General features: G+C 50.1%; 37 non-coding genes across 37 annotated transcripts; all 37 read right to left on the bottom strand.

Moving 5' to 3' along the window:
• Positions 1-226: 226 nt before the first annotated feature.
• On the bottom strand, positions 227-390 carry LOC145917230 (U1 spliceosomal RNA). The gene has a single exon (XR_014405283.1). It is a non-coding gene; the product is annotated as a U1 spliceosomal RNA (small nuclear RNA).
• A 265-nt stretch (positions 391-655) lies between these two features.
• Positions 656-853, bottom strand: LOC145917184 (U2 spliceosomal RNA). The gene has a single exon (XR_014405240.1). It is a non-coding gene; the product is annotated as a U2 spliceosomal RNA (small nuclear RNA).
• A 288-nt stretch (positions 854-1141) lies between these two features.
• Positions 1142-1305, bottom strand: LOC145917229 (U1 spliceosomal RNA). The gene has a single exon (XR_014405282.1). It is a non-coding gene; the product is annotated as a U1 spliceosomal RNA (small nuclear RNA).
• Positions 1306-1570: 265 nt separating this feature from the next.
• On the bottom strand, positions 1571-1768 carry LOC145917182 (U2 spliceosomal RNA). The gene has a single exon (XR_014405238.1). It is a non-coding gene; the product is annotated as a U2 spliceosomal RNA (small nuclear RNA).
• A 288-nt stretch (positions 1769-2056) lies between these two features.
• On the bottom strand, positions 2057-2220 carry LOC145917227 (U1 spliceosomal RNA). Its single transcript, XR_014405281.1, has one exon. It is a non-coding gene; the product is annotated as a U1 spliceosomal RNA (small nuclear RNA).
• A 265-nt stretch (positions 2221-2485) lies between these two features.
• On the bottom strand, positions 2486-2683 carry LOC145917181 (U2 spliceosomal RNA). The gene has a single exon (XR_014405237.1). It is a non-coding gene; the product is annotated as a U2 spliceosomal RNA (small nuclear RNA).
• Positions 2684-2971: 288 nt separating this feature from the next.
• On the bottom strand, positions 2972-3135 carry LOC145917226 (U1 spliceosomal RNA). Its single transcript, XR_014405280.1, has one exon. It is a non-coding gene; the product is annotated as a U1 spliceosomal RNA (small nuclear RNA).
• A 266-nt stretch (positions 3136-3401) lies between these two features.
• LOC145917180 (U2 spliceosomal RNA) lies at positions 3402-3599 on the bottom strand. The gene has a single exon (XR_014405236.1). It is a non-coding gene; the product is annotated as a U2 spliceosomal RNA (small nuclear RNA).
• A 288-nt stretch (positions 3600-3887) lies between these two features.
• Positions 3888-4051, bottom strand: LOC145917224 (U1 spliceosomal RNA). Its single transcript, XR_014405278.1, has one exon. It is a non-coding gene; the product is annotated as a U1 spliceosomal RNA (small nuclear RNA).
• A 265-nt stretch (positions 4052-4316) lies between these two features.
• Positions 4317-4514, bottom strand: LOC145917179 (U2 spliceosomal RNA). The gene has a single exon (XR_014405235.1). It is a non-coding gene; the product is annotated as a U2 spliceosomal RNA (small nuclear RNA).
• Positions 4515-4802: 288 nt separating this feature from the next.
• Positions 4803-4966, bottom strand: LOC145917223 (U1 spliceosomal RNA). Its single transcript, XR_014405277.1, has one exon. It is a non-coding gene; the product is annotated as a U1 spliceosomal RNA (small nuclear RNA).
• A 265-nt stretch (positions 4967-5231) lies between these two features.
• Positions 5232-5429, bottom strand: LOC145917178 (U2 spliceosomal RNA). Its single transcript, XR_014405234.1, has one exon. It is a non-coding gene; the product is annotated as a U2 spliceosomal RNA (small nuclear RNA).
• Positions 5430-5717: 288 nt separating this feature from the next.
• On the bottom strand, positions 5718-5881 carry LOC145917222 (U1 spliceosomal RNA). The gene has a single exon (XR_014405276.1). It is a non-coding gene; the product is annotated as a U1 spliceosomal RNA (small nuclear RNA).
• Positions 5882-6146: 265 nt separating this feature from the next.
• Positions 6147-6344, bottom strand: LOC145917177 (U2 spliceosomal RNA). Its single transcript, XR_014405233.1, has one exon. It is a non-coding gene; the product is annotated as a U2 spliceosomal RNA (small nuclear RNA).
• A 288-nt stretch (positions 6345-6632) lies between these two features.
• On the bottom strand, positions 6633-6796 carry LOC145917221 (U1 spliceosomal RNA). The gene has a single exon (XR_014405275.1). It is a non-coding gene; the product is annotated as a U1 spliceosomal RNA (small nuclear RNA).
• A 265-nt stretch (positions 6797-7061) lies between these two features.
• On the bottom strand, positions 7062-7259 carry LOC145917176 (U2 spliceosomal RNA). Its single transcript, XR_014405232.1, has one exon. It is a non-coding gene; the product is annotated as a U2 spliceosomal RNA (small nuclear RNA).
• Positions 7260-7547: 288 nt separating this feature from the next.
• On the bottom strand, positions 7548-7711 carry LOC145917220 (U1 spliceosomal RNA). Its single transcript, XR_014405274.1, has one exon. It is a non-coding gene; the product is annotated as a U1 spliceosomal RNA (small nuclear RNA).
• A 265-nt stretch (positions 7712-7976) lies between these two features.
• Positions 7977-8174, bottom strand: LOC145917175 (U2 spliceosomal RNA). The gene has a single exon (XR_014405231.1). It is a non-coding gene; the product is annotated as a U2 spliceosomal RNA (small nuclear RNA).
• Positions 8175-8462: 288 nt separating this feature from the next.
• LOC145917218 (U1 spliceosomal RNA) lies at positions 8463-8626 on the bottom strand. The gene has a single exon (XR_014405272.1). It is a non-coding gene; the product is annotated as a U1 spliceosomal RNA (small nuclear RNA).
• Positions 8627-8891: 265 nt separating this feature from the next.
• On the bottom strand, positions 8892-9089 carry LOC145917174 (U2 spliceosomal RNA). The gene has a single exon (XR_014405230.1). It is a non-coding gene; the product is annotated as a U2 spliceosomal RNA (small nuclear RNA).
• A 288-nt stretch (positions 9090-9377) lies between these two features.
• Positions 9378-9541, bottom strand: LOC145917206 (U1 spliceosomal RNA). The gene has a single exon (XR_014405261.1). It is a non-coding gene; the product is annotated as a U1 spliceosomal RNA (small nuclear RNA).
• A 265-nt stretch (positions 9542-9806) lies between these two features.
• Positions 9807-10004, bottom strand: LOC145917173 (U2 spliceosomal RNA). The gene has a single exon (XR_014405229.1). It is a non-coding gene; the product is annotated as a U2 spliceosomal RNA (small nuclear RNA).
• A 288-nt stretch (positions 10005-10292) lies between these two features.
• Positions 10293-10456, bottom strand: LOC145917195 (U1 spliceosomal RNA). Its single transcript, XR_014405250.1, has one exon. It is a non-coding gene; the product is annotated as a U1 spliceosomal RNA (small nuclear RNA).
• A 265-nt stretch (positions 10457-10721) lies between these two features.
• Positions 10722-10919, bottom strand: LOC145917171 (U2 spliceosomal RNA). The gene has a single exon (XR_014405227.1). It is a non-coding gene; the product is annotated as a U2 spliceosomal RNA (small nuclear RNA).
• A 288-nt stretch (positions 10920-11207) lies between these two features.
• On the bottom strand, positions 11208-11371 carry LOC145917183 (U1 spliceosomal RNA). Its single transcript, XR_014405239.1, has one exon. It is a non-coding gene; the product is annotated as a U1 spliceosomal RNA (small nuclear RNA).
• Positions 11372-11636: 265 nt separating this feature from the next.
• LOC145917170 (U2 spliceosomal RNA) lies at positions 11637-11834 on the bottom strand. The gene has a single exon (XR_014405226.1). It is a non-coding gene; the product is annotated as a U2 spliceosomal RNA (small nuclear RNA).
• Positions 11835-12122: 288 nt separating this feature from the next.
• LOC145917172 (U1 spliceosomal RNA) lies at positions 12123-12286 on the bottom strand. The gene has a single exon (XR_014405228.1). It is a non-coding gene; the product is annotated as a U1 spliceosomal RNA (small nuclear RNA).
• Positions 12287-12551: 265 nt separating this feature from the next.
• Positions 12552-12749, bottom strand: LOC145917169 (U2 spliceosomal RNA). The gene has a single exon (XR_014405225.1). It is a non-coding gene; the product is annotated as a U2 spliceosomal RNA (small nuclear RNA).
• Positions 12750-13037: 288 nt separating this feature from the next.
• On the bottom strand, positions 13038-13201 carry LOC145917261 (U1 spliceosomal RNA). Its single transcript, XR_014405312.1, has one exon. It is a non-coding gene; the product is annotated as a U1 spliceosomal RNA (small nuclear RNA).
• Positions 13202-13466: 265 nt separating this feature from the next.
• LOC145917168 (U2 spliceosomal RNA) lies at positions 13467-13664 on the bottom strand. The gene has a single exon (XR_014405224.1). It is a non-coding gene; the product is annotated as a U2 spliceosomal RNA (small nuclear RNA).
• Positions 13665-13952: 288 nt separating this feature from the next.
• On the bottom strand, positions 13953-14116 carry LOC145917249 (U1 spliceosomal RNA). Its single transcript, XR_014405301.1, has one exon. It is a non-coding gene; the product is annotated as a U1 spliceosomal RNA (small nuclear RNA).
• A 265-nt stretch (positions 14117-14381) lies between these two features.
• Positions 14382-14579, bottom strand: LOC145917167 (U2 spliceosomal RNA). The gene has a single exon (XR_014405223.1). It is a non-coding gene; the product is annotated as a U2 spliceosomal RNA (small nuclear RNA).
• A 288-nt stretch (positions 14580-14867) lies between these two features.
• On the bottom strand, positions 14868-15031 carry LOC145917237 (U1 spliceosomal RNA). The gene has a single exon (XR_014405290.1). It is a non-coding gene; the product is annotated as a U1 spliceosomal RNA (small nuclear RNA).
• Positions 15032-15296: 265 nt separating this feature from the next.
• Positions 15297-15494, bottom strand: LOC145917266 (U2 spliceosomal RNA). Its single transcript, XR_014405317.1, has one exon. It is a non-coding gene; the product is annotated as a U2 spliceosomal RNA (small nuclear RNA).
• A 288-nt stretch (positions 15495-15782) lies between these two features.
• On the bottom strand, positions 15783-15946 carry LOC145917225 (U1 spliceosomal RNA). The gene has a single exon (XR_014405279.1). It is a non-coding gene; the product is annotated as a U1 spliceosomal RNA (small nuclear RNA).
• A 265-nt stretch (positions 15947-16211) lies between these two features.
• LOC145917265 (U2 spliceosomal RNA) lies at positions 16212-16409 on the bottom strand. Its single transcript, XR_014405316.1, has one exon. It is a non-coding gene; the product is annotated as a U2 spliceosomal RNA (small nuclear RNA).
• Positions 16410-16700: 291 nt separating this feature from the next.
• On the bottom strand, positions 16701-16864 carry LOC145917166 (U1 spliceosomal RNA). Its single transcript, XR_014405222.1, has one exon. It is a non-coding gene; the product is annotated as a U1 spliceosomal RNA (small nuclear RNA).
• Between the last annotated feature and the right edge of the window lie 135 nt (positions 16865-16999).

Raw genomic sequence — 16999 nt, 5'->3', positions numbered from 1 at the left:
TTATTCCGGTGAAAAATGAAAAAAAAAAAAAAATTTCCTGGTTTTTTTCCTACCGTTTTTGGCAGGCCATTCAAATTAGTTTGTTCACCACATGACGTCACAAACGGACCCATGACCCACCTCCCAACCCCCGACACGACTCCTCCTGACCGTAACAGGCGAATCCCCCCCGTAGAAACTTCGTTTCTACCTTACGTTTTGCTCTACATCAGAGGATTAGTAAAAGACGGGGATAGCGCGAACGCAGTCCCCACTAGCAGAAATTGTACGGCCGAGTTACCCACATTTGGGGTAATCGCAAGGGTCAGCTAAGCCTAAGTGCAATGGCTAAGCCTCGCCCTGGGCCCACCGCCGGCCTGATCACGGTGAAGGCCCCCGTCAGGTAAGTATGCTTTGCACAGCTTCTTGAGAGGTAGCATTTTTGTCGTCCGTCCTTGTGTTTGCCGCATTGTGCATTTCACGGCTTGTTTTATCTGGTCTCCGACAAGCACAACAACCAAATGTGCCGTTAAATTAATTGCTCTCCCGTCCTCCCTCTCTACCTCTCTTTCCTTGGCGTGTGCATACAGACGACACACACGCACTCATGGGATGCACCGCTGTTTCGTGCAATTGTTTTGCGAATGATTAACAGATGGTTATTCCCACATGTGTGGGAATGTGGGCCGTGCCTGGAGGTAGTGCAATACCAGGACAACCCGTGGGCAGGTCGAAGCAAGCTCCGGCACCGTGCCCCCTGTCCAAAAATCAGGTTAATACAAAGACATGCAAGCGAATCGCTTGCGTCCCAGGTATTAAACTGAGAAGAACAGATACTACACTTGATCTTAGCTCTAAAGAGCCGAGAAGCGATGCCGCAACATCCACTGAGTCCGCAACGTCCGGAAGAGTCCGTCTCGCATTTGCTGCCAAATTTTATTCCGGTGAAAAATGAAAAAAAAAAAAAAATTTCCTGGTTTTTTTCCTACCGTTTTTGGCAGGCCATTCAAATTAGTTTGTTCACCACATGACGTCACAAACGGACCCATGACCCACCTCCCAACCCCCGACACGACTCCTCCTGACCGTAACAGGCGAATCCCCCCCGTAGAAACTTCGTTTCTACCTTACGTTTTGCTCTACATCAGAGGATTAGTAAAAGACGGGGATAGCGCGAACGCAGTCCCCACTAGCAGAAATTGTACGGCCGAGTTACCCACATTTGGGGTAATCGCAAGGGTCAGCTAAGCCTAAGTGCAATGGCTAAGCCTCGCCCTGGGCCCACCGCCGGCCTGATCACGGTGAAGGCCCCCGTCAGGTAAGTATGCTTTGCACAGCTTCTTGAGAGGTAGCATTTTTGTCGTCCGTCCTTGTGTTTGCCGCATTGTGCATTTCACGGCTTGTTTTATCTGGTCTCCGACAAGCACAACAACCAAATGTGCCGTTAAATTAATTGCTCTCCCGTCCTCCCTCTCTACCTCTCTTTCCTTGGCGTGTGCATACAGACGACACACACGCACTCATGGGATGCACCGCTGTTTCGTGCAATTGTTTTGCGAATGATTAACAGATGGTTATTCCCACATGTGTGGGAATGTGGGCCGTGCCTGGAGGTAGTGCAATACCAGGACAACCCGTGGGCAGGTCGAAGCAAGCTCCGGCACCGTGCCCCCTGTCCAAAAATCAGGTTAATACAAAGACATGCAAGCGAATCGCTTGCGTCCCAGGTATTAAACTGAGAAGAACAGATACTACACTTGATCTTAGCTCTAAAGAGCCGAGAAGCGATGCCGCAACATCCACTGAGTCCGCAACGTCCGGAAGAGTCCGTCTCGCATTTGCTGCCAAATTTTATTCCGGTGAAAAATGAAAAAAAAAAAAAAATTTCCTGGTTTTTTTCCTACCGTTTTTGGCAGGCCATTCAAATTAGTTTGTTCACCACATGACGTCACAAACGGACCCATGACCCACCTCCCAACCCCCGACACGACTCCTCCTGACCGTAACAGGCGAATCCCCCCCGTAGAAACTTCGTTTCTACCTTACGTTTTGCTCTACATCAGAGGATTAGTAAAAGACGGGGATAGCGCGAACGCAGTCCCCACTAGCAGAAATTGTACGGCCGAGTTACCCACATTTGGGGTAATCGCAAGGGTCAGCTAAGCCTAAGTGCAATGGCTAAGCCTCGCCCTGGGCCCACCGCCGGCCTGATCACGGTGAAGGCCCCCGTCAGGTAAGTATGCTTTGCACAGCTTCTTGAGAGGTAGCATTTTTGTCGTCCGTCCTTGTGTTTGCCGCATTGTGCATTTCACGGCTTGTTTTATCTGGTCTCCGACAAGCACAACAACCAAATGTGCCGTTAAATTAATTGCTCTCCCGTCCTCCCTCTCTACCTCTCTTTCCTTGGCGTGTGCATACAGACGACACACACGCACTCATGGGATGCACCGCTGTTTCGTGCAATTGTTTTGCGAATGATTAACAGATGGTTATTCCCACATGTGTGGGAATGTGGGCCGTGCCTGGAGGTAGTGCAATACCAGGACAACCCGTGGGCAGGTCGAAGCAAGCTCCGGCACCGTGCCCCCTGTCCAAAAATCAGGTTAATACAAAGACATGCAAGCGAATCGCTTGCGTCCCAGGTATTAAACTGAGAAGAACAGATACTACACTTGATCTTAGCTCTAAAGAGCCGAGAAGCGATGCCGCAACATCCACTGAGTCCGCAACGTCCGGAAGAGTCCGTCTCGCATTTGCTGCCAAATTTTATTCCGGTGAAAAATGAAAAAAAAAAAAAAATTTCCTGGTTTTTTTCCTACCGTTTTTGGCAGGCCATTCAAATTAGTTTGTTCACCACATGACGTCACAAACGGACCCATGACCCACCTCCCAACCCCCGACACGACTCCTCCTGACCGTAACAGGCGAATCCCCCCCGTAGAAACTTCGTTTCTACCTTACGTTTTGCTCTACATCAGAGGATTAGTAAAAGACGGGGATAGCGCGAACGCAGTCCCCACTAGCAGAAATTGTACGGCCGAGTTACCCACATTTGGGGTAATCGCAAGGGTCAGCTAAGCCTAAGTGCAATGGCTAAGCCTCGCCCTGGGCCCACCGCCGGCCTGATCACGGTGAAGGCCCCCGTCAGGTAAGTATGCTTTGCACAGCTTCTTGAGAGGTAGCATTTTTGTCGTCCGTCCTTGTGTTTGCCGCATTGTGCATTTCACGGCTTGTTTTATCTGGTCTCCGACAAGCACAACAACCAAATGTGCCGTTAAATTAATTGCTCTCTCCGTCCTCCCTCTCTACCTCTCTTTCCTTGGCGTGTGCATACAGACGACACACACGCACTCATGGGATGCACCGCTGTTTCGTGCAATTGTTTTGCGAATGATTAACAGATGGTTATTCCCACATGTGTGGGAATGTGGGCCGTGCCTGGAGGTAGTGCAATACCAGGACAACCCGTGGGCAGGTCGAAGCAAGCTCCGGCACCGTGCCCCCTGTCCAAAAATCAGGTTAATACAAAGACATGCAAGCGAATCGCTTGCGTCCCAGGTATTAAACTGAGAAGAACAGATACTACACTTGATCTTAGCTCTAAAGAGCCGAGAAGCGATGCCGCAACATCCACTGAGTCCGCAACGTCCGGAAGAGTCCGTCTCGCATTTGCTGCCAAATTTTATTCCGGTGAAAAATGAAAAAAAAAAAAAAATTTCCTGGTTTTTTTCCTACCGTTTTTGGCAGGCCATTCAAATTAGTTTGTTCACCACATGACGTCACAAACGGACCCATGACCCACCTCCCAACCCCCGACACGACTCCTCCTGACCGTAACAGGCGAATCCCCCCCGTAGAAACTTCGTTTCTACCTTACGTTTTGCTCTACATCAGAGGATTAGTAAAAGACGGGGATAGCGCGAACGCAGTCCCCACTAGCAGAAATTGTACGGCCGAGTTACCCACATTTGGGGTAATCGCAAGGGTCAGCTAAGCCTAAGTGCAATGGCTAAGCCTCGCCCTGGGCCCACCGCCGGCCTGATCACGGTGAAGGCCCCCGTCAGGTAAGTATGCTTTGCACAGCTTCTTGAGAGGTAGCATTTTTGTCGTCCGTCCTTGTGTTTGCCGCATTGTGCATTTCACGGCTTGTTTTATCTGGTCTCCGACAAGCACAACAACCAAATGTGCCGTTAAATTAATTGCTCTCCCGTCCTCCCTCTCTACCTCTCTTTCCTTGGCGTGTGCATACAGACGACACACACGCACTCATGGGATGCACCGCTGTTTCGTGCAATTGTTTTGCGAATGATTAACAGATGGTTATTCCCACATGTGTGGGAATGTGGGCCGTGCCTGGAGGTAGTGCAATACCAGGACAACCCGTGGGCAGGTCGAAGCAAGCTCCGGCACCGTGCCCCCTGTCCAAAAATCAGGTTAATACAAAGACATGCAAGCGAATCGCTTGCGTCCCAGGTATTAAACTGAGAAGAACAGATACTACACTTGATCTTAGCTCTAAAGAGCCGAGAAGCGATGCCGCAACATCCACTGAGTCCGCAACGTCCGGAAGAGTCCGTCTCGCATTTGCTGCCAAATTTTATTCCGGTGAAAAATGAAAAAAAAAAAAAAATTTCCTGGTTTTTTTCCTACCGTTTTTGGCAGGCCATTCAAATTAGTTTGTTCACCACATGACGTCACAAACGGACCCATGACCCACCTCCCAACCCCCGACACGACTCCTCCTGACCGTAACAGGCGAATCCCCCCCGTAGAAACTTCGTTTCTACCTTACGTTTTGCTCTACATCAGAGGATTAGTAAAAGACGGGGATAGCGCGAACGCAGTCCCCACTAGCAGAAATTGTACGGCCGAGTTACCCACATTTGGGGTAATCGCAAGGGTCAGCTAAGCCTAAGTGCAATGGCTAAGCCTCGCCCTGGGCCCACCGCCGGCCTGATCACGGTGAAGGCCCCCGTCAGGTAAGTATGCTTTGCACAGCTTCTTGAGAGGTAGCATTTTTGTCGTCCGTCCTTGTGTTTGCCGCATTGTGCATTTCACGGCTTGTTTTATCTGGTCTCCGACAAGCACAACAACCAAATGTGCCGTTAAATTAATTGCTCTCCCGTCCTCCCTCTCTACCTCTCTTTCCTTGGCGTGTGCATACAGACGACACACACGCACTCATGGGATGCACCGCTGTTTCGTGCAATTGTTTTGCGAATGATTAACAGATGGTTATTCCCACATGTGTGGGAATGTGGGCCGTGCCTGGAGGTAGTGCAATACCAGGACAACCCGTGGGCAGGTCGAAGCAAGCTCCGGCACCGTGCCCCCTGTCCAAAAATCAGGTTAATACAAAGACATGCAAGCGAATCGCTTGCGTCCCAGGTATTAAACTGAGAAGAACAGATACTACACTTGATCTTAGCTCTAAAGAGCCGAGAAGCGATGCCGCAACATCCACTGAGTCCGCAACGTCCGGAAGAGTCCGTCTCGCATTTGCTGCCAAATTTTATTCCGGTGAAAAATGAAAAAAAAAAAAAAATTTCCTGGTTTTTTTCCTACCGTTTTTGGCAGGCCATTCAAATTAGTTTGTTCACCACATGACGTCACAAACGGACCCATGACCCACCTCCCAACCCCCGACACGACTCCTCCTGACCGTAACAGGCGAATCCCCCCCGTAGAAACTTCGTTTCTACCTTACGTTTTGCTCTACATCAGAGGATTAGTAAAAGACGGGGATAGCGCGAACGCAGTCCCCACTAGCAGAAATTGTACGGCCGAGTTACCCACATTTGGGGTAATCGCAAGGGTCAGCTAAGCCTAAGTGCAATGGCTAAGCCTCGCCCTGGGCCCACCGCCGGCCTGATCACGGTGAAGGCCCCCGTCAGGTAAGTATGCTTTGCACAGCTTCTTGAGAGGTAGCATTTTTGTCGTCCGTCCTTGTGTTTGCCGCATTGTGCATTTCACGGCTTGTTTTATCTGGTCTCCGACAAGCACAACAACCAAATGTGCCGTTAAATTAATTGCTCTCCCGTCCTCCCTCTCTACCTCTCTTTCCTTGGCGTGTGCATACAGACGACACACACGCACTCATGGGATGCACCGCTGTTTCGTGCAATTGTTTTGCGAATGATTAACAGATGGTTATTCCCACATGTGTGGGAATGTGGGCCGTGCCTGGAGGTAGTGCAATACCAGGACAACCCGTGGGCAGGTCGAAGCAAGCTCCGGCACCGTGCCCCCTGTCCAAAAATCAGGTTAATACAAAGACATGCAAGCGAATCGCTTGCGTCCCAGGTATTAAACTGAGAAGAACAGATACTACACTTGATCTTAGCTCTAAAGAGCCGAGAAGCGATGCCGCAACATCCACTGAGTCCGCAACGTCCGGAAGAGTCCGTCTCGCATTTGCTGCCAAATTTTATTCCGGTGAAAAATGAAAAAAAAAAAAAAATTTCCTGGTTTTTTTCCTACCGTTTTTGGCAGGCCATTCAAATTAGTTTGTTCACCACATGACGTCACAAACGGACCCATGACCCACCTCCCAACCCCCGACACGACTCCTCCTGACCGTAACAGGCGAATCCCCCCCGTAGAAACTTCGTTTCTACCTTACGTTTTGCTCTACATCAGAGGATTAGTAAAAGACGGGGATAGCGCGAACGCAGTCCCCACTAGCAGAAATTGTACGGCCGAGTTACCCACATTTGGGGTAATCGCAAGGGTCAGCTAAGCCTAAGTGCAATGGCTAAGCCTCGCCCTGGGCCCACCGCCGGCCTGATCACGGTGAAGGCCCCCGTCAGGTAAGTATGCTTTGCACAGCTTCTTGAGAGGTAGCATTTTTGTCGTCCGTCCTTGTGTTTGCCGCATTGTGCATTTCACGGCTTGTTTTATCTGGTCTCCGACAAGCACAACAACCAAATGTGCCGTTAAATTAATTGCTCTCCCGTCCTCCCTCTCTACCTCTCTTTCCTTGGCGTGTGCATACAGACGACACACACGCACTCATGGGATGCACCGCTGTTTCGTGCAATTGTTTTGCGAATGATTAACAGATGGTTATTCCCACATGTGTGGGAATGTGGGCCGTGCCTGGAGGTAGTGCAATACCAGGACAACCCGTGGGCAGGTCGAAGCAAGCTCCGGCACCGTGCCCCCTGTCCAAAAATCAGGTTAATACAAAGACATGCAAGCGAATCGCTTGCGTCCCAGGTATTAAACTGAGAAGAACAGATACTACACTTGATCTTAGCTCTAAAGAGCCGAGAAGCGATGCCGCAACATCCACTGAGTCCGCAACGTCCGGAAGAGTCCGTCTCGCATTTGCTGCCAAATTTTATTCCGGTGAAAAATGAAAAAAAAAAAAAAATTTCCTGGTTTTTTTCCTACCGTTTTTGGCAGGCCATTCAAATTAGTTTGTTCACCACATGACGTCACAAACGGACCCATGACCCACCTCCCAACCCCCGACACGACTCCTCCTGACCGTAACAGGCGAATCCCCCCCGTAGAAACTTCGTTTCTACCTTACGTTTTGCTCTACATCAGAGGATTAGTAAAAGACGGGGATAGCGCGAACGCAGTCCCCACTAGCAGAAATTGTACGGCCGAGTTACCCACATTTGGGGTAATCGCAAGGGTCAGCTAAGCCTAAGTGCAATGGCTAAGCCTCGCCCTGGGCCCACCGCCGGCCTGATCACGGTGAAGGCCCCCGTCAGGTAAGTATGCTTTGCACAGCTTCTTGAGAGGTAGCATTTTTGTCGTCCGTCCTTGTGTTTGCCGCATTGTGCATTTCACGGCTTGTTTTATCTGGTCTCCGACAAGCACAACAACCAAATGTGCCGTTAAATTAATTGCTCTCCCGTCCTCCCTCTCTACCTCTCTTTCCTTGGCGTGTGCATACAGACGACACACACGCACTCATGGGATGCACCGCTGTTTCGTGCAATTGTTTTGCGAATGATTAACAGATGGTTATTCCCACATGTGTGGGAATGTGGGCCGTGCCTGGAGGTAGTGCAATACCAGGACAACCCGTGGGCAGGTCGAAGCAAGCTCCGGCACCGTGCCCCCTGTCCAAAAATCAGGTTAATACAAAGACATGCAAGCGAATCGCTTGCGTCCCAGGTATTAAACTGAGAAGAACAGATACTACACTTGATCTTAGCTCTAAAGAGCCGAGAAGCGATGCCGCAACATCCACTGAGTCCGCAACGTCCGGAAGAGTCCGTCTCGCATTTGCTGCCAAATTTTATTCCGGTGAAAAATGAAAAAAAAAAAAAAATTTCCTGGTTTTTTTCCTACCGTTTTTGGCAGGCCATTCAAATTAGTTTGTTCACCACATGACGTCACAAACGGACCCATGACCCACCTCCCAACCCCCGACACGACTCCTCCTGACCGTAACAGGCGAATCCCCCCCGTAGAAACTTCGTTTCTACCTTACGTTTTGCTCTACATCAGAGGATTAGTAAAAGACGGGGATAGCGCGAACGCAGTCCCCACTAGCAGAAATTGTACGGCCGAGTTACCCACATTTGGGGTAATCGCAAGGGTCAGCTAAGCCTAAGTGCAATGGCTAAGCCTCGCCCTGGGCCCACCGCCGGCCTGATCACGGTGAAGGCCCCCGTCAGGTAAGTATGCTTTGCACAGCTTCTTGAGAGGTAGCATTTTTGTCGTCCGTCCTTGTGTTTGCCGCATTGTGCATTTCACGGCTTGTTTTATCTGGTCTCCGACAAGCACAACAACCAAATGTGCCGTTAAATTAATTGCTCTCCCGTCCTCCCTCTCTACCTCTCTTTCCTTGGCGTGTGCATACAGACGACACACACGCACTCATGGGATGCACCGCTGTTTCGTGCAATTGTTTTGCGAATGATTAACAGATGGTTATTCCCACATGTGTGGGAATGTGGGCCGTGCCTGGAGGTAGTGCAATACCAGGACAACCCGTGGGCAGGTCGAAGCAAGCTCCGGCACCGTGCCCCCTGTCCAAAAATCAGGTTAATACAAAGACATGCAAGCGAATCGCTTGCGTCCCAGGTATTAAACTGAGAAGAACAGATACTACACTTGATCTTAGCTCTAAAGAGCCGAGAAGCGATGCCGCAACATCCACTGAGTCCGCAACGTCCGGAAGAGTCCGTCTCGCATTTGCTGCCAAATTTTATTCCGGTGAAAAATGAAAAAAAAAAAAAAATTTCCTGGTTTTTTTCCTACCGTTTTTGGCAGGCCATTCAAATTAGTTTGTTCACCACATGACGTCACAAACGGACCCATGACCCACCTCCCAACCCCCGACACGACTCCTCCTGACCGTAACAGGCGAATCCCCCCCGTAGAAACTTCGTTTCTACCTTACGTTTTGCTCTACATCAGAGGATTAGTAAAAGACGGGGATAGCGCGAACGCAGTCCCCACTAGCAGAAATTGTACGGCCGAGTTACCCACATTTGGGGTAATCGCAAGGGTCAGCTAAGCCTAAGTGCAATGGCTAAGCCTCGCCCTGGGCCCACCGCCGGCCTGATCACGGTGAAGGCCCCCGTCAGGTAAGTATGCTTTGCACAGCTTCTTGAGAGGTAGCATTTTTGTCGTCCGTCCTTGTGTTTGCCGCATTGTGCATTTCACGGCTTGTTTTATCTGGTCTCCGACAAGCACAACAACCAAATGTGCCGTTAAATTAATTGCTCTCCCGTCCTCCCTCTCTACCTCTCTTTCCTTGGCGTGTGCATACAGACGACACACACGCACTCATGGGATGCACCGCTGTTTCGTGCAATTGTTTTGCGAATGATTAACAGATGGTTATTCCCACATGTGTGGGAATGTGGGCCGTGCCTGGAGGTAGTGCAATACCAGGACAACCCGTGGGCAGGTCGAAGCAAGCTCCGGCACCGTGCCCCCTGTCCAAAAATCAGGTTAATACAAAGACATGCAAGCGAATCGCTTGCGTCCCAGGTATTAAACTGAGAAGAACAGATACTACACTTGATCTTAGCTCTAAAGAGCCGAGAAGCGATGCCGCAACATCCACTGAGTCCGCAACGTCCGGAAGAGTCCGTCTCGCATTTGCTGCCAAATTTTATTCCGGTGAAAAATGAAAAAAAAAAAAAAATTTCCTGGTTTTTTTCCTACCGTTTTTGGCAGGCCATTCAAATTAGTTTGTTCACCACATGACGTCACAAACGGACCCATGACCCACCTCCCAACCCCCGACACGACTCCTCCTGACCGTAACAGGCGAATCCCCCCCGTAGAAACTTCGTTTCTACCTTACGTTTTGCTCTACATCAGAGGATTAGTAAAAGACGGGGATAGCGCGAACGCAGTCCCCACTAGCAGAAATTGTACGGCCGAGTTACCCACATTTGGGGTAATCGCAAGGGTCAGCTAAGCCTAAGTGCAATGGCTAAGCCTCGCCCTGGGCCCACCGCCGGCCTGATCACGGTGAAGGCCCCCGTCAGGTAAGTATGCTTTGCACAGCTTCTTGAGAGGTAGCATTTTTGTCGTCCGTCCTTGTGTTTGCCGCATTGTGCATTTCACGGCTTGTTTTATCTGGTCTCCGACAAGCACAACAACCAAATGTGCCGTTAAATTAATTGCTCTCCCGTCCTCCCTCTCTACCTCTCTTTCCTTGGCGTGTGCATACAGACGACACACACGCACTCATGGGATGCACCGCTGTTTCGTGCAATTGTTTTGCGAATGATTAACAGATGGTTATTCCCACATGTGTGGGAATGTGGGCCGTGCCTGGAGGTAGTGCAATACCAGGACAACCCGTGGGCAGGTCGAAGCAAGCTCCGGCACCGTGCCCCCTGTCCAAAAATCAGGTTAATACAAAGACATGCAAGCGAATCGCTTGCGTCCCAGGTATTAAACTGAGAAGAACAGATACTACACTTGATCTTAGCTCTAAAGAGCCGAGAAGCGATGCCGCAACATCCACTGAGTCCGCAACGTCCGGAAGAGTCCGTCTCGCATTTGCTGCCAAATTTTATTCCGGTGAAAAATGAAAAAAAAAAAAAAATTTCCTGGTTTTTTTCCTACCGTTTTTGGCAGGCCATTCAAATTAGTTTGTTCACCACATGACGTCACAAACGGACCCATGACCCACCTCCCAACCCCCGACACGACTCCTCCTGACCGTAACAGGCGAATCCCCCCCGTAGAAACTTCGTTTCTACCTTACGTTTTGCTCTACATCAGAGGATTAGTAAAAGACGGGGATAGCGCGAACGCAGTCCCCACTAGCAGAAATTGTACGGCCGAGTTACCCACATTTGGGGTAATCGCAAGGGTCAGCTAAGCCTAAGTGCAATGGCTAAGCCTCGCCCTGGGCCCACCGCCGGCCTGATCACGGTGAAGGCCCCCGTCAGGTAAGTATGCTTTGCACAGCTTCTTGAGAGGTAGCATTTTTGTCGTCCGTCCTTGTGTTTGCCGCATTGTGCATTTCACGGCTTGTTTTATCTGGTCTCCGACAAGCACAACAACCAAATGTGCCGTTAAATTAATTGCTCTCCCGTCCTCCCTCTCTACCTCTCTTTCCTTGGCGTGTGCATACAGACGACACACACGCACTCATGGGATGCACCGCTGTTTCGTGCAATTGTTTTGCGAATGATTAACAGATGGTTATTCCCACATGTGTGGGAATGTGGGCCGTGCCTGGAGGTAGTGCAATACCAGGACAACCCGTGGGCAGGTCGAAGCAAGCTCCGGCACCGTGCCCCCTGTCCAAAAATCAGGTTAATACAAAGACATGCAAGCGAATCGCTTGCGTCCCAGGTATTAAACTGAGAAGAACAGATACTACACTTGATCTTAGCTCTAAAGAGCCGAGAAGCGATGCCGCAACATCCACTGAGTCCGCAACGTCCGGAAGAGTCCGTCTCGCATTTGCTGCCAAATTTTATTCCGGTGAAAAATGAAAAAAAAAAAAAAATTTCCTGGTTTTTTTCCTACCGTTTTTGGCAGGCCATTCAAATTAGTTTGTTCACCACATGACGTCACAAACGGACCCATGACCCACCTCCCAACCCCCGACACGACTCCTCCTGACCGTAACAGGCGAATCCCCCCCGTAGAAACTTCGTTTCTACCTTACGTTTTGCTCTACATCAGAGGATTAGTAAAAGACGGGGATAGCGCGAACGCAGTCCCCACTAGCAGAAATTGTACGGCCGAGTTACCCACATTTGGGGTAATCGCAAGGGTCAGCTAAGCCTAAGTGCAATGGCTAAGCCTCGCCCTGGGCCCACCGCCGGCCTGATCACGGTGAAGGCCCCCGTCAGGTAAGTATGCTTTGCACAGCTTCTTGAGAGGTAGCATTTTTGTCGTCCGTCCTTGTGTTTGCCGCATTGTGCATTTCACGGCTTGTTTTATCTGGTCTCCGACAAGCACAACAACCAAATGTGCCGTTAAATTAATTGCTCTCCCGTCCTCCCTCTCTACCTCTCTTTCCTTGGCGTGTGCATACAGACGACACACACGCACTCATGGGATGCACCGCTGTTTCGTGCAATTGTTTTGCGAATGATTAACAGATGGTTATTCCCACATGTGTGGGAATGTGGGCCGTGCCTGGAGGTAGTGCAATACCAGGACAACCCGTGGGCAGGTCGAAGCAAGCTCCGGCACCGTGCCCCCTGTCCAAAAATCAGGTTAATACAAAGACATGCAAGCGAATCGCTTGCGTCCCAGGTATTAAACTGAGAAGAACAGATACTACACTTGATCTTAGCTCTAAAGAGCCGAGAAGCGATGCCGCAACATCCACTGAGTCCGCAACGTCCGGAAGAGTCCGTCTCGCATTTGCTGCCAAATTTTATTCCGGTGAAAAATGAAAAAAAAAAAAAAATTTCCTGGTTTTTTTCCTACCGTTTTTGGCAGGCCATTCAAATTAGTTTGTTCACCACATGACGTCACAAACGGACCCATGACCCACCTCCCAACCCCCGACACGACTCCTCCTGACCGTAACAGGCGAATCCCCCCCGTAGAAACTTCGTTTCTACCTTACGTTTTGCTCTACATCAGAGGATTAGTAAAAGACGGGGATAGCGCGAACGCAGTCCCCACTAGCAGAAATTGTACGGCCGAGTTACCCACATTTGGGGTAATCGCAAGGGTCAGCTAAGCCTAAGTGCAATGGCTAAGCCTCGCCCTGGGCCCACCGCCGGCCTGATCACGGTGAAGGCCCCCGTCAGGTAAGTATGCTTTGCACAGCTTCTTGAGAGGTAGCATTTTTGTCGTCCGTCCTTGTGTTTGCCGCATTGTGCATTTCACGGCTTGTTTTATCTGGTCTCCGACAAGCACAACAACCAAATGTGCCGTTAAATTAATTGCTCTCCCGTCCTCCCTCTCTACCTCTCTTTCCTTGGCGTGTGCATACAGACGACACACACGCACTCATGGGATGCACCGCTGTTTCGTGCAATTGTTTTGCGAATGATTAACAGATGGTTATTCCCACATGTGTGGGAATGTGGGCCGTGCCTGGAGGTAGTGCAATACCAGGACAACCCGTGGGCAGGTCGAAGCAAGCTCCGGCACCGTGCCCCCTGTCCAAAAATCAGGTTAATACAAAGACATGCAAGCGAATCGCTTGCGTCCCAGGTATTAAACTGAGAAGAACAGATACTACACTTGATCTTAGCTCTAAAGAGCCGAGAAGCGATGCCGCAACATCCACTGAGTCCGCAACGTCCGGAAGAGTCCGTCTCGCATTTGCTGCCAAATTTTATTCCGGTGAAAAATGAAAAAAAAAAAAAAATTTCCTGGTTTTTTTCCTACCGTTTTTGGCAGGCCATTCAAATTAGTTTGTTCACCACATGACGTCACAAACGGACCCATGACCCACCTCCCAACCCCCGACACGACTCCTCCTGACCGTAACAGGCGAATCCCCCCCGTAGAAACTTCGTTTCTACCTTACGTTTTGCTCTACATCAGAGGATTAGTAAAAGACGGGGATAGCGCGAACGCAGTCCCCACTAGCAGAAATTGTACGGCCGAGTTACCCACATTTGGGGTAATCGCAAGGGTCAGCTAAGCCTAAGTGCAATGGCTAAGCCTCGCCCTGGGCCCACCGCCGGCCTGATCACGGTGAAGGCCCCCGTCAGGTAAGTATGCTTTGCACAGCTTCTTGAGAGGTAGCATTTTTGTCGTCCGTCCTTGTGTTTGCCGCATTGTGCATTTCACGGCTTGTTTTATCTGGTCTCCGACAAGCACAACAACCAAATGTGCCGTTAAATTAATTGCTCTCCCGTCCTCCCTCTCTACCTCTCTTTCCTTGGCGTGTGCATACAGACGACACACACGCACTCATGGGATGCACCGCTGTTTCGTGCAATTGTTTTGCGAATGATTAACAGATGGTTATTCCCACATGTGTGGGAATGTGGGCCGTGCCTGGAGGTAGTGCAATACCAGGACAACCCGTGGGCAGGTCGAAGCAAGCTCCGGCACCGTGCCCCCTGTCCAAAAATCAGGTTAATACAAAGACATGCAAGCGAATCGCTTGCGTCCCAGGTATTAAACTGAGAAGAACAGATACTACACTTGATCTTAGCTCTAAAGAGCCGAGAAGCGATGCCGCAACATCCACTGAGTCCGCAACGTCCGGAAGAGTCCGTCTCGCATTTGCTGCCAAATTTTATTCCGGTGAAAAATGAAAAAAAAAAAAAAATTTCCTGGTTTTTTTCCTACCGTTTTTGGCAGGCCATTCAAATTAGTTTGTTCACCACATGACGTCACAAACGGACCCATGACCCACCTCCCAACCCCCGACACGACTCCTCCTGACCGTAACAGGCGAATCCCCCCCGTAGAAACTTCGTTTCTACCTTACGTTTTGCTCTACATCAGAGGATTAGTAAAAGACGGGGATAGCGCGAACGCAGTCCCCACTAGCAGAAATTGTACGGCCGAGTTACCCACATTTGGGGTAATCGCAAGGGTCAGCTAAGCCTAAGTGCAATGGCTAAGCCTCGCCCTGGGCCCACCGCCGGCCTGATCACGGTGAAGGCCCCCGTCAGGTAAGTATGCTTTGCACAGCTTCTTGAGAGGTAGCATTTTTGTCGTCCGTCCTTGTGTTTGCCGCATTGTGCATTTCACGGCTTGTTTTATCTGGTCTCCGACAAGCACAACAACCAAATGTGCCGTTAAATTAATTGCTCTCCCGTCCTCCCTCTCTACCTCTCTTTCCTTGGCGTGTGCATACAGACGACACACACGCACTCATGGGATGCACCGCTGTTTCGTGCAATTGTTTTGCGAATGATTAACAGATGGTTATTCCCACATGTGTGGGAATGTGGGCCGTGCCTGGAGGTAGTGCAATACCAGGACAACCCGTGGGCAGGTCGAAGCAAGCTCCGGCACCGTGCCCCCTGTCCAAAAATCAGGTTAATACAAAGACATGCAAGCGAATCGCTTGCGTCCCAGGTATTAAACTGAGAAGAACAGATACTACACTTGATCTTAGCTCTAAAGAGCCGAGAAGCGATGCCGCAACATCCACTGAGTCCGCAACGTCCGGAAGAGTCCGTCTCGCATTTGCTGCCAAATTTTATTCCGGTGAAAAATGAAAAAAAAAAAAAAATTTCCTGGTTTTTTTCCTACCGTTTTTGGCAGGCCATTCAAATTAGTTTGTTCACCACATGACGTCACAAACGGACCCATGACCCACCTCCCAACCCCCGACACGACTCCTCCTGACCGTAACAGGCGAATCCCCCCCGTAGAAACTTCGTTTCTACCTTACGTTTTGCTCTACATCAGAGGATTAGTAAAAGACGGGGATAGCGCGAACGCAGTCCCCACTAGCAGAAATTGTACGGCCGAGTTACCCACATTTGGGGTAATCGCAAGGGTCAGCTAAGCCTAAGTGCAATGGCTAAGCCTCGCCCTGGGCCCACCGCCGGCCTGATCACGGTGAAGGCCCCCGTCAGGTAAGTATGCTTTGCACAGCTTCTTGAGAGGTAGCATTTTTGTCGTCCGTCCTTGTGTTTGCCGCATTGTGCATTTCACGGCTTGTTTTATCTGGTCTCCGACAAGCACAACAACCAAATGTGCCGTTAAATTAATTGCTCTCCCGTCCTCCCTCTCTACCTCTCTTTCCTTGGCGTGTGCATACAGACGACACACACGCACTCATGGGATGCACCGCTGTTTCGTGCAATTGTTTTGCGAATGATTAACAGATGGTTATTCCCACATGTGTGGGAATGTGGGCCGTGCCTGGAGGTAGTGCAATACCAGGACAACCCGTGGGCAGGTCGAAGCAAGCTCCGGCACCGTGCCCCCTGTCCAAAAATCAGGTTAATACAAAGACATGCAAGCGAATCGCTTGCGTCCCAGGTATTAAACTGAGAAGAACAGATACTACACTTGATCTTAGCTCTAAAGAGCCGAGAAGCGATGCCGCAACATCCACTGAGTCCGCAACGTCCGGAAGAGTCCGTCTCGCATTTGCTGCCAAATTTTATTCCGGTGAAAAATGAAAAAAAAAAAAAAAATTTCCTGGTTTTTTTTCCTACCGTTTTTGGCAGGCCATTCAAATTAGTTTGTTCACCACATGACGTCACAAACGGACCCATGACCCCACCTCCCAACCCCCGACACGACTCCTCCTGACCGTAACAGGCGAATCCCCCCCGTAGAAACTTCGTTTCTACCTTACGTTTTGCTCTACATCAGAGGATTAGTAAAAGACGGGGATAGCGCGAACGCAGTCCCCACTAGCAGAAATTGTACGGCCGAGTTACCCACATTTGGGGTAATCGCAAGGGTCAGCTAAGCCTAAGTGCAATGGCTAAGCCTCGCCCTGGGCCCACCGCCGGCCTGATCACGGTGAAGGCCCCCGTCAGGTAAGTATGCTTTGCACAGCTTCTTGAGAGGTAGCATTTTTGTCGTCCGTCCTTGTGTTTGCCGCATTGTGCATTTCACGGCTTGTTTTATCTGGTCTCCGACAAGCACAACAACCAAATGTGCCGTTAAATTAATTGCTCTC

The sequence above is a fragment of the Ascidia mentula genome (assembly GCF_947561715.1).
Source record: "Ascidia mentula chromosome 3 unlocalized genomic scaffold, kaAscMent1.1 SUPER_3_unloc_3, whole genome shotgun sequence".
NCBI lineage: Eukaryota > Metazoa > Chordata > Ascidiacea > Phlebobranchia > Ascidiidae > Ascidia > Ascidia mentula.
This window is presented reverse-complemented; position numbering and strand designations above follow the sequence as displayed.